Raw genomic sequence first — 11,512 nt, forward strand, 5'->3', positions numbered from 1 at the left:
AAATGACATGAGCAAGCGATGAACTTGCCTTTCTTGATCGCAAGATTATGCAGGCAAAAGCTTCGATACGTGATAACTCCAAATGCTGAAATACCATCATCGTCCGGTAAGGACAATGTTTAAAGAACTGGCAAGGATGCTATAATGCATAATATGAGATGCAATCGTCCCAAGCGTAACCTAACCTCGATGATTTAGGATGTATGAGTTGTAAAGATTTCTTTAGGGTTGGTTGCACTTTTAGAATGGTCCTCAAACAAGGTTCTTATTAGGGTTTGGTTATATTAGCATCATAACCAAGTGATATAAGGCATCATAACAATAATACACATAAATAATAGTGGTGAAACAATATGTAAAGAACAGTTGTCAATTTTTAAGTTCTAGAGAACATGGTTGATGATTACTTATACTATACTTCAAAAGAATAACTTTTGAAGAACATGTTAATTAAGAATTAATAAGTATTTCAAATAAGAACTATGACTTCTATGGTTTGATTGACATTTGTACTTCAAAAGAATAACTTTTGAAGAACAGGTTAAATAAGAACAAGAACTACTATACATAGGAGCTATGGCTTTCTAGGGTTTACTATGGTTTCACAATTACTTCATTAAGTGATCTCTAATTGCTTCTAAACTAAATGGTTTATCATTTCTTTAATAAGGTTTAGTTGGATAGGAACATGTGATGTGATTTGCTACACAAAGTTGATACTAGGGTTTATCATTATGGTTCTACTAGTGTTTAATGATTGAGGTTGATCTTAATGGTATGATATATAGGAGTGGTGATCAATGGTACTAATTCAATTAACAAGTTAGGGTTTCTACCTAGGTGACATTAGTGGATCATATGGGTTTTAATTAAGAATAGGAACATGAAATGATAATCTCATGTGACTTGGTTTTATGCTAGTGGATTCTAAGCATGTATTCAATTGTTGATAATTAGGGTTCTATATGTCAAGTAAATCTCCCATGATCATATGTGACACATATCTAGGGTTTTAGAGTTGGTTCTAAGGTGGAATGATCACATGAAATAATGAGATCAATGTCTTACTTAAATTCAAACTAGGGTTTCTAAATTATGGTACAACTCCTAAAACTTATATTTGGCAATTAAGTGTGGTTGCTAATTACTTTGAAACAGAATTAGTAATGGTCTCACATTTATTAATTTTCACAAGAATAAATAATTAGAGTAACTCCTAATTAGGTTTAATTCAAAAATAAGGGTTTAACAATTATTACTAGGTTTTAAAAGTAATAACTTGCAAATTAAAAATATTTAAGTTCACAATATTTAAGTTACTAAATTAATATTGGCTTTTAATATTTTCTTGATTTATTATTATTTAAGAAAGTAGTAAATTAGAATTTTCAAATTAGGATTTATGAATTACCACTAATAATTAAGTTAATGCAAATATGATAAATAAAATTAATCTTAACATTTTACTTAGTTACTGAATAGTTAAAATTTAATTTTGAAACTTCACAAATTATTGAATTCAAATTGGATTGAAAATAATTGGAAAGGCATAATTAACAAAGTTAAAAATAAGTGAATTTTTATTTTGACACATATTTTTATTTTATATTTTATTTGAATGGAGTTTATTTTTGTGAACATTTTGATATATTATTTATATTTTTCTGAGTTGAAATGGATTTTATATAATTTTGCAAAGTTTCAGTGATTTTCTGGAATTTGAAATAAATCTAAAACACTAAACTTACCCGTTCACTTATACCCGCAGAGACTGACTAGTGGGGCCGTTGACTGAGTCATTTGCCACGCGGGCAAAGACCAGTCAACCGAGGCAGGACACGTCGCTCTCGCCGGAGAGAATGCCGGCGATGCTCCGGCGAGCAACAAAACGACGGCTAGAGACCCCCAGAGACTACCTAACTATCGCGTTCGAACCAGTACACGATACTGAGCAAACGAGTATGAACGCCACCACCAAAAGGTCGCCGGAGCTACTCCGGTGAACTCGTCTGCGGCGGCGAAGTCCGGACAACATACGAACTCACGCTAGGATGCACTATAGGAAGCAAGGGATAGCTCATTCGACGCGCCTGCTAACCTTGATGCTTCCCAGATGCTCGACGGAGTCTGCCGGAGACGAGGATGACGACAAGCTTTGAATTTCGGCGGGATGCCGATCAAAGGGAACGGTCGATTGGCGGCAGTTGAGACCTCCTCTTCTCGATTCCTTCCACGAGGATGCTCCCTGAGACACGGCGCTTCTCCCCGACTATGCGGCTGAGACGGGGGTGATCTTAATCGGCGGCTGGCCGGAGAACTGGCCGTCGGTGGTTTTTGTTGCTTGCCAGAGATAGAGAGGGCTAGAGGGAAAATGGAGTGACGGAGGTAAACAAGGAGTACACAGAGGTGCTTCCCCTCTATTTATAGGCCGCGGCTAGGTCAGCATCGCCGGCGCGTCGCCGGAGACGGTGCGGATATGGCGACGAGGATGAACTCAATTCGGGCGCGAATCTTGGCACGATTTGGATAGGCTCGGACGCGAGAAACTTGTACGAAATTCAGAGATGGTCTGCGACGTCCGGCGGTGTGCTTATCCTCGTCGAGGACGTGGCCAAACTCCGCCTCTGTGCTGTCGACGACGGGGAAGAAGACGATCTCGTTTTTCTTCTCGCACGATTCTTAAAGCAATCGAATCGGTATGTGGCTTTGGGCTGGGCATGTGTCGCGGGTCGTGTCGGCCTGCTTCGGCTGGTGTGGTGTTGGGCTGCGACCAAGTGGTAAGCCTGGTAAGTTTCCCTCTCTTTTCCTTTTTCAAATTCTGTTTTATATTTTCTGTTTTCTATTTTGTTGTTTGAATTCAAATTTGAATTCTGTTTTGTTTTGCAGGTTCTTTAACATTTGACTATCGAGTATAACTTGATAACCAAGCTCACTCGTATAATCTTGTTATTTAAACAAATATTTAGTTTAGGATTTAATTAATATCTTGTGAGGCTTGAGTAAAATATAAATGGTTTAGTTATTTATTTCAATTCCCTTTTTAATTTAGGAACCAGATCTATTTAAATGATTTGAAATTTAGAACATGTGCATGGTGAACACATTTTATTTTTTTCTAGTGCTTAACCATAGTGATCATTCACATATAATTAAATTATGACTAGGGTTTAACAAATGGTAAAGGAAATGGAATTGGTTCATGATTTTATGTGAATGATAGTTCTTAAGTTTTAAGAAGATGATTTGGATATTGGTTTCACTCTACCCACCAAATGGCATTTAGTTCTAAAGTATGTATGGCTTGGCTTATACTTGTGATCTATGATACACAAGTTAGGACTTATGATTTTATGTGGAGTGGATCCTATGTGAAAAGGTTTAGGGTTTTGGTAATGCTTCACTAGTTGAAGTATAAATAGGCATGAGGCATGGCGGGGTTTAACTACTAGTGATATACTTATTATTTTATGTGATAGATGAGATCTAGTGATCATATGATTTAACTTATCATCTATATCTACAAGTTATGATCATGCATTAGACAAGATCCACTCATTCCTCACTAATCCCTCTTTAATATTCTTCTCCTCTCACTCATCCTAGATTCTTAGGTTTTATAATTAATACCAAGTTGTGACAATTATGGAGTTGGTTTCCTAAGGTATTGCTATTGGAATAGGGTTCTCACCTCTAAGATCAAATGTTGTCTTAAACAACTAAGATTAGTACTTCTCTAATATTCTTGTATGAACATGGCTATGGTTAGTATTATAACTTCTCTCACTTCTCAATGTCTTGGAATATCCTAAGGTCCTACTCAAGAGATGATGATGATATGATCCTCTAAATATATGATTTCCTAGGAATTCTACCTTGGTATCTTCTGTAGCTTGTTCTTCAAGAAATCTGATAAACCTGCATCTTGTGGTATGCCTCCACCTCCTAGCTTCTTCATCTTGATCCTAGCTAATTCATATGGAGTGGCTCTATGTGTTTGTTCACATGTATCATGCTACAAGATGAGCAAAGGAATGAAGGGTGTGGCTCTATTTATAGGCTTGGGCAAGCTCTAGTATCATGACACATAGGTGGTGACTCTTGTGTTGGTTTGATGAGTAAGGTGCTTGGTTGTCATGCTCTCATCCATAGCAATCCTTTGAGCATGAGGTGGCAAAGCTTGGGATGCAAGTCATGTAGATATTTTCATCCCATGTGGCAAGATCATTATCCTCTTATATGATTTATTTTTGGATAGCCAAGTGGCATTTGCTATTAAATATCATGTGGATGGTTTTATTATTGTGGATGAGTCATCATACCATCTTTGATTGGATTTACATTATAATATTGGTAAAAAGGTTAAGGTTGAAGGTTATTTCTCAATTTTGGATAGTTGGGTTTGATTTCACCAAGGCATGGTCATATGAGTTTCAAAATACTCATAGTTAGTTTTATTCAAATAGTTTGAACTATGAATCGTAATGTAAATGGATTTAGTTTTATGATATTCCATATACTTAATAAGTTATGATTTAAATGAGAATGTGTGGCTTTTATGCACTTTAGACCCTGTGGTTTAACTTATTTATAAGTGAATTAAATTACACACAAAGGTAGTTGCTAACTTTCAAGTGTTAATAAGTTGGGGTTTGATTCTTAAAGGATGTGTTGTTGTACATCTAATTCCATTTGATCTAATTCATAGATCACAATCATCTCTACCCAAAACAAGGTTTTAGCAAAGATCACAGTGAAGTTTATAGCGCTTGACTTGATGATCTTCTTCAATTCCAGCAAGTCACGTGAAACTTCAGTTACTGTGGTAAGTTTTATTTGAAAGCGCGAAAATTCCCCGGATTTTCTATGCATGAATGCAATGCACACTTTGGTGTTCTCTCATTTTATTGACTCTAAACCTGGGGTATTACAGCCTCTCCCCCTTAAACTGAACTTCGTTCCGAAGTTCGAACGCTCTCATGTTTCGGAATGTTGAAATGTCTTGAACAGATCACCATCCTTTCCACTCCATGGTGATCTCATTAGATATAATTGGATATATCCCTTGTCTCGATCCTTCATGAAGTCTTCTGATGTCTGGCACTGATACTTTCTTCAATTCTATGATTTCTTCCAACACTCTAAGCTTATAGGCTTACTCTTCAAAGATTCTTGGATTAGGACACCTTATTATGTTAATAACTTTACTAATGGTTATGGTGATATCTTCCTATCTGGGTACTCAAAGCTTGGTTCTACCAGCTGCGGTAATCCAGCTGCGGTGCCCAAACCTTAAGTCTAAAGGATTTGTTTAAAGTAAGGTATTGTTGTCCCTTACTACCATAACGAAAGTAATGGTACTTCGTAAGGTATTTACAATAGGCATGGTCCTGGTAGTTTTATTCCTACGAATGGATTAGACTCATTTAGTCCATCCAATCATGGCTTCTAGTTTATGCTAGTTATCCTTCTTTTGATTCCTTTAGGTTCCATGAAAGGAATCTTTCTAATAGGCTTATGTTTTAGCATGGTCAAACTCCTTCGTATAGTGTCTTCTTAGGCTTTGATTGTCCTCCGACATCTACTTCATCCAACTTCAGTATCTTGGACTTACTTGAGCTCTTCTGCTTCTGAGTAATTATCAATTACCCACTCAAGTTAAGGTATAACCCTTACTTCCTCGAGATATGAACCTCGGCTTCTGGTCGGACAACCTCCTGAGAGTACTATTATATGGATACTTCCACCAACCTTATGAAAATAGGATCGGACTTCCTCTCAGTTCAGACCTTCTTCTTGATCCATCATACTCCAAGTATTATATCTTAATACTTCTCATTCAGCCTTCCTCTCCCCCTTGGAGTTTACTAATGATCTTCAAACTTACTTTCTTCTAATCATTAAACTCCAAGGTTAAGTAGTTGGTCTAAGTCTAGTTTATATTTTGTACCTTTATAAAGTCTCACGAAGAATTCTTTGTGGTGTATCCACTCAGTTGTGGGTATCCGATGTGAATCCTCCGACTAAATGGTTACTAGCTACGGAATACCATCTACGGAATCCCTCTTTCTTTTAGGGTAAAGAAATGTTCAAGCGGCGGCTATTTGGTACCAGCTGCTGACTATCTAGCACCAGATGTAGCTTATTGGATACCAGTTGTGGCTATGTTATGGTTTTAGTCAATATCTACCTACTAGCTGTGGCTTCTTACATAATTTTAGTTAAGATATACCTCACTTTACATTCTTCCTCTTCATGATTATCCTATATCAGCTGCGGTCTTGTTATACCAGCTACGACTTCACTTGTCTATTTTCCTTCTTCCAGAGTTTGTTTTGCAAGTAAACCACTTGTTGACACTATGAAAATAGTATTGTAAGTGACTTCACTTGCAATTCCCTTCTTCCATAATGAATACGGCTCCACTTCTCTTGCTCCATATTCACTATTTTTCTCCCTTCCATGGTACTTCCATGTTGAAGTACTCCTTGATTAAGGATAGAAGTGAGTTTTGATTAGTCCTTCCTTTAGAGTATTGTGGTTGCTTCCCACAATTTTACTTCCTTCTTCAAGTGAACCTTCATCTTGTCTTCAAAATCTTCGAATTCGTCACTTCCTGACACGAATACCTTTACCCTCTAGACCTATAACATCAAGTAAGAGCTTGATATTGCAACATGCATTTGCATATCAAAGTCAAACTTCATGTATGGATCTAGTCAAACAATGAAAATCCAATAAAATTCAAGAAAATCCAGCTTTGTGCTTGTAATACACATCATTATATGCCTGAATATAATAGTTGGGTAAGACATCCCTAAACATCAGGCTCAGATGTGTAGTATATAACACCACATAAGATAGGTTTAGGTTGTGATACTTAGCACAATACGTGAATTTCTACTATTTGTCTCAACATTCATCTTAATTGCACATTTGCAATGAGACAAACTTGAAACAAAATGGCCTGGGATAGTTGAAGTTAACCTACTTTTCTTTGGAAGCACTAACAAAATAGTATACCCTATATGTGTGCTATTGAGGATTACTTCCTATAATACAATTAGTTCTAACATGTCTACTCTAAACACATGATTGTTTAGAATATACCACCTATAACTCTAGGATTTCTCTATGTGATATGCTCTAAATAAGCCTTCTTTAAATTAAGGACTATGGTTCTAACATACTTGGTACGGTTATTAGGATTTTAAGGCCTAAGCTTTCGAACTATTCCTTAAATCCTACTCCTCATCATACTTATGTTATCGTACTTATGATGTTCTACTCCCTCACATCATGATTCTCAAGTGAATCATATATGATTACAACTTTACCATGAAAAGTAAACTTGTATAACTCCTATCACTCTTCCTTACCTCCTATGATTGACTCATCATAGACATATACTACCTTATATAACTTGTCTCCCTTATTTAACATCAGTCATTTGACATTTTAAATGACTCTTACTTAACCATACTTGTATTGGTATACTTCTTCCAATAGGATATCTTCCTTATGGTTGTATCCTCTCTTTGGACTACCATGTGTTGTATACCAACTGTGGCCTACTACCACAAATTATCTTAAGCTCCAATGGTGTTCTAGTTATTTGGAATGAAGCAAGATAATTAACTAACATCACTTAAGAAAGATAGATAAGAAGGATTGACTCAAGTGTGTCAGGATTATTCTCAAGTGAATACCCATCTCAAGTCAGAAGAATAGTTGGTTTGGCTAAGACAACTTCCTATAGACACTACCAAACCTATAGGTCTCCTTTAAAGGGTTTTAATCCTAGGGTCAAAGCATTTGCTGTGATACCAGCTGTGATGACCCAGCGTACCACTGCATGGTGTAGTACACAAGTCGTTGACATAACACAAGTGAAACACCGTTCCACTCATATTACATCTCTCAGAGTGGTACAACATAAACATATGCGAGTCCAAGGTATGTCTATAGAAGTACACACAATCTGTTTACATAAGATCAACACAACCTCCTACTTTACAGTGAGGTAAAACTTCAAATAAAGCTCCAGAAGAACGACTCGTAGTCTATCTTATTGCTAACTCAAGTTCAAGAGCTACTTGGCTTGCTATAGAAATCTAGCTACTTAGGTGCTATGATTAGGGAAAGGTTCCCTTCTATTACTAGTCTAAGTTTCCACTCTAGCCGATGCAGAAGTTGACTCCATTGACTTCTTTGATTGGATTCTTCATCTTGTTGCAGTTGACTCCTTTGTCTTCGAGTTCCACGGTAGTTTCTCCTTCGGTGCCTTGATCTAAGAAGGGGGTTCAAATGGGATAGAATGAGTACGAGCGTACTCAGCAAGCTCATATTAGGAAATAGGTGTATCATGCACTAGCTACAGCCATAGACCAGAAAGTCATAGGCCAATGCAAGTTTTTATAAACATTTCTTCAAATGGTTTATTTTATTCAGAAAACTATGCCCGTCGGTCTTCACGAGGTTGAACGGAACTTCGTGGAGTTCCTTTCTCGCCGCGTTCGCAGCTTCCCTTCCCGGAACAGGGAGTGACGAGTCACAATTCAGTATCCTCTCGCAGAGGTGCGTTACTTTTCCCATAAGAGACCTTATCCTTGATACCTATCCGAGATGCATGCTCGTCCACACTTCCTTGGTGTGGGGCCGGGTGTAAGATCCAAGCCAATCACCGCCTTCTCCGCGACCCCGCAAACCCACCCTTTTGTCCACCCGTACACCCCCGGTAGACTTCTCCCGATAATACGGCTTTACTCACGGTGCACTTTGGACAATCCATCATAGATCGTAGAGCCCGACATCACACACGGATGGGGATTTAAAAGGCTATCCCAACCTACGGCGGTGCCTCCAACACCCCGCGGCTCTACCAATCCGTTGGCGTGCGAAGGGAAAAGATACAGCTGACTTCCCGGAGCCATTATAGATCTTATGGTCAACGCGATATGTACGGCGCTAGAATCAACTGGACGGCATTGGTAATTAATCCTAGGGTGATATAACCCATGCAATGGAACCTCCACCATATCAACACATACCATGGTTCCATTGCCCACCACATAGTCATATTCATAATTGTAAAATAATACTTTGCTTTTCAATGCATGAGTGATAAGTATAGTACTTTGCATATAATTTGATAAAAATAATCAAATGACATGAGCAAGCGATGAACTTGCCTTTCTTGACTGCAAGATTATGCGGGCAAAAGCTTCGATACGTGATAACTCCAAATGCTGAAATACCATCATCGTCCGGTAAGGACAATGTTTAAAGAAGCTGGCAAGGATGCTATAATGCATAATATGAGATGCAATCGTCCCAAGCGTAACCTAACCTCGATGATTTAGGATGTATGAGTTGTAAAGATTTCTTTAGGGTTGGTTGCACTTTTAGAATGGTTCTCAAACAAGGTTCTTATTAGGGTTTGGTTATATTAGCATCATAACCAAGTGATATAAGGCATCATAACAATAATACACATAAATAATAGTGGTGAAACAATATGTAAAGAACAGGTTGTCAATTTTTAAGTTCTAGAGAACATGGTTGATGATTACTTATACTATACTTCAAAAGAATAACTTTTGAAGAACATGTTAATTAAGAATTAATAAGTATTTCAAATAAGAACTATGACTTCTATGGTTTGATTGACATTTGTACTTCAAAAGAATAACTTTTGAAGAACAAGGTTAAATAAGAACAAGAACTACTATACATAGGAGCTATGGCTTTCTAGGGTTTACTATGGTTTCACAATTACTTCATTAAGTGATCTCTAATTGCTTCTAAACTAAATGGTTTATCATTTCTTTAATAAGGTTTAGTTGGATAGGAACATGTGATGTGATTTGCTACACAAAGTTGATACTAGGGTTTATCATTATGGTTCTACTAGTGTTTAATGATTGAGGTTGATCTTAATGGTATGATATATAGGAGTGGTGATCAATGGTACTAATTCAATTAACAAGTAAGGGTTTCTACCTAGGTGACATTAGTGGATCATATGGGTTTTAATTAAGAATAGGAACATGAAATGATAATCTCATGTGACTTGGTTTTATGCTAGTGGATTCTAAGCATGTATTCAATTGTTGATAATTAGGGTTCTATATGTCAAGTAAATCTCCCATGATCATATGTGACACATATCTAGGGTTTTAGAGTTGGTTCTAAGGTGGAATGATCACATGAAATAATGAGATCAATGTCTTACTTAAATTCAAACTAGGGTTTCTAAATTATGGTACAACTCCTAAAACTTATATTTGGCAAGTGTGGTTGCTAATTACTTTGAAACAGAATTAGTAATGGTCTCACATTTATTAATTTTCACAAGAATAAATAATTAGAGTAACTCCTAATTAGGTTTAATTCAAAAATAAGGGTTTAACAATTATTACTAGGTTTTAAAAGTAATAACTTGCAAATTAAAAATATTTAAGTTCACAATATTTAAGTTACTAAATTAATATTGGATTTTAATATTTTCTTGATTTATTATTATTTAAGAAAGTAGTAAATTAGAATTTTCAAATTAGGATTTATGAATTACCACTAATAATTAAGTTAATGCAAATATGATAAATAAAATTAATCTTAACATTTTACTTAGTTACTGAATAGTTAAAATTTAATTTTGAAACTTCACAAATTATTGAATTCAAATTGGATTCAAAACAATTGGAAATGCATAATTAACAAAGTTAAAAATAAGTGAATTTTTATTTTGACACATATTTTTATTTTATATTTTATTTGAATGGAGTTTATTTTTGTGAACATTTTGATATATTATTTATATTTTTCTGAGTTGAAATGGATTTTATACAATTTTGCAAAGTTTCAGTGATTTTCTGGAATTTGAAATAAATCTAAAACACTAAACTTACCCGTTCACTTATACCCGCAGAGACTGACTAGTGGGGCCGTTGACTGAGTCATTTGCCACGCGGGCAAAGACCAGTCAACCAATGCTGACGAGGCAGGACACATCGCTCTCGCCGGAGAGAACGCCGGCGATGCTCCGGCGAGCAACAAAACGACGGCTAGAGACCCCCAGAGACTACCTAACTATCGCGTTCGAACCAGTACACGATACTGAGCAAACGAGTATGAACGCCACCACCAAAAGGTCGCCGGAGCTACTCCGGTGAACTCGTCTGCGGCGGCGAAGTCCGGCCAACATACGAACTCACGCTAGGATGCACTATAGGAAGCAAGGGATAGCTCATTCGACGCGCCTGCTAACCTTGATGCTTCCCAGATGCTCGACGGAGTCTGCCAGAGACGAGGATGACGACAAGCTTTGAATTTCGGCGGGATGCCGATCAAAGGGAACGGTCGATTGGCGGCAGTTGAGACCTCCTCTTCTCGATTCCTTCCACGAGGATGCTCCACGAGACACGGCGCTTCTCCCCGACTATGCGGCGCGAGACGGGGGTGATCTTAATCGGCGGCTAGCCGGAGAACCGGCCGTCGGTGGTTTTTGTTGCTT

Source organism: Lolium rigidum, chromosome 5 (genome assembly GCF_022539505.1).
Source record: "Lolium rigidum isolate FL_2022 chromosome 5, APGP_CSIRO_Lrig_0.1, whole genome shotgun sequence".
NCBI lineage: Eukaryota > Viridiplantae > Streptophyta > Magnoliopsida > Poales > Poaceae > Lolium > Lolium rigidum.